The sequence below is a fragment of the Myotis brandtii genome, unplaced genomic scaffold, assembly GCF_000412655.1.
Source record: "Myotis brandtii unplaced genomic scaffold, ASM41265v1 scaffold179, whole genome shotgun sequence".
Lineage (NCBI taxonomy): Eukaryota > Metazoa > Chordata > Mammalia > Chiroptera > Vespertilionidae > Myotis > Myotis brandtii.
The window spans coordinates 522,033-524,627 of NW_005356635.1; positions in this window are offsets into that span (position 1 = coordinate 522,033).

Sequence of the window (2,595 nt, forward strand, 5' to 3'; positions counted from 1 at the left end):
CATACAAGTAGTACTCAGTAAATGTTAGCGATTAACTTTTAGCTTTGTGTGTGTGTGTGTGTGTGTGTGTGTGTGTGTGTGTGTGCGCGCAGATAATAATAAATAAAATATTTGATCTTATTTAATTTTTATGGATGAAATATTTAGTAAAAATACTGTTAGTAACTTTAGATATATTGTCTTATTTTTTCACACAAAATAATATAGTGAGAATGCTGAGAATTATAGGAGTCAAAAATAGCTAATAAATGGCAGAGATGTGGAGAAAAAATTGATTTATTTGTTATACCTTTATGACAAAATAAAGTTTAGCAAATGTGAGCAACCAAACCATAAAGTTGTGTTTAAATATATCTGCAAGATATTAAAGCCAAGATTTTTGTAATCAAAATTACAAGAATTTAAGCTACAATAGGTACATAAGAATGGATCTTCTCAGTTTTACTGATCATTTAGTTCTTAATAATCTAGTTAGGTCTAATTGAAAGTAGATGACATTACAAATAAAACTGACTTCCAGTATCTTTATATAATGCCTTTAAAATTAATTATTATAAGTTAAAATATTTTGATTTGGAAAAGTATTAAGTGATTTTGTGTTACAACTATAATAAATTAGTCTCTGTAAGTATATCAAATAAAGTTTAGCAAATGTGAGCTACCATACCATAAAGTTGTGTTTAAATGTATCTGTAAGATATTAAAGCCAAGATTATGTCCTTAACTAGTGCATCCAGTCACTTGCTTAGATTCTTCAAACAGTTCAAAATCATGCTTTTCTATATATGCATAATGCATTTAAAATTATAAAAGTAAATCTTAAAGACCATCCAATAATTTAATTATGATATGAAGGACTTTTTTTAGAAAACATATATTGAGGCTTTAAGCTACATATTTGAATCTCTATGAAGCTTTTGTTAAAGAGTATGGGAGGAAAAGGGGACATACGTAATACTTTCTACAATAAATATTTAAAAATAATAAAAATATAAAATATATAACTTAAAATTGATAATTTACATAACCACATAATTTATACACACATAGTTAAATGCAATAATTATAAAAGACAGACTATTTATATATAGGACTAGTGGCCCGGTGCACAAAATTTGTGCACTCAAGAGGAGGGGGGTCCTCAGCTCAGCCTGTGCCATCTCACAGTCCAGGAGCCCTCGGTGGATGTCTGATTGAAGACCTCAGCCGGCAGTTCGACATCCTTAGCACTGCCACGGACATCCCACCACCACCACTGCGCATACCAGCCGTGAGCCCAGCTTCTGGCTGAGTGGCGCTCCCCTTTTGGGAGCACACTGGCCCCTGCATTGACTATCTGCCCCATGGTGGTCAGTGTGCGTCACAGCGACCTGTTGTTCCATTGTTTGGTTGATTTGCAAATGAGCCTTTTATTATATAGGATATTAACTCATAAAGATTATACTTTATTTTATAGATATACTCTCATATATACCTATATATAATGTATATATTATTTTACACACATATATACAGAGACTAATTTATTATAGTTATAACACAAAATCACTTAATAATTTTGACAGAAAGTATTTTGAACTGTCAAATAAACCACTTAAAAAGATGATTTGATTTGCATAACACACTATGTATTAGGCACAGTTTTCAGTGAAAAATCTCAATAACAGTGACATTTTATACTAAACTCTTCACAGTGAGAAGACCACCATCACAACCTGAACTTTTATTCTAGTGCATGATTCTGTGTCACTGTTTTTGTTTTTAAGATACCAAATATATCTTGCAAATATAATGAGGCAAGCTTTCTACAGGGTTATGGTTATCTGCAAAATACCCAGGTAATCGGCACCATTCATTGTTCCCTAAATATTGCAGTCATCATATGACTTGTCTTACTAAGTCCTACAATGGCCCATTGTTCCAAAATTCTACAAATGTTAGTTCACTCTGCCTGATTCTCAAAGCCATACTTAACTTACTTAACTAATTCTGCTATTTCCCACTAATTTCCCACATGCTACTCATCTGCATCAGATTGATTACTTGACTATCCCCCAAATGTATCACACTGTTTGCCTGGGTTGGGTAACTGGCTCAAAAATATACCACTTGATAACTGTAGTCAAGTTGTTACTCTCATATGACCAATGGAGATTATAAAAACAGAAGTATCTTTCACATAGGGTTGATGCAAGCATTATGCCACAAAATTTAAAGAAATTATATAACATAGAGCCTAGCACAGAGTATGTGCTTAAGAAATAGGAAAGAAAAGGAAGAGAATGGAAAGAAGGGAAGGGAAGGGAAGGGAAGGGAAGGAAAGGGAAGGGAAGGGAAGGGAAGGGACCCACTCTGCATATATATAACATACAGCTCTATATCACCATGTCCTTTTTATTATAGTTGTTATCATTTGAAAAATATTTTATTTTTATATTTACCTATTCAGAGTCTTAAAAAACTAGAGACACATAATTTACAGTTATGCATTGCACTAGTTATTTTTCCACATGTATCTTTATGCTTCTCTAACCATTTAAATTATAAGTTTCTATTGGGAGCATTCCATAAATATTTATTTATTTGAATGAATAT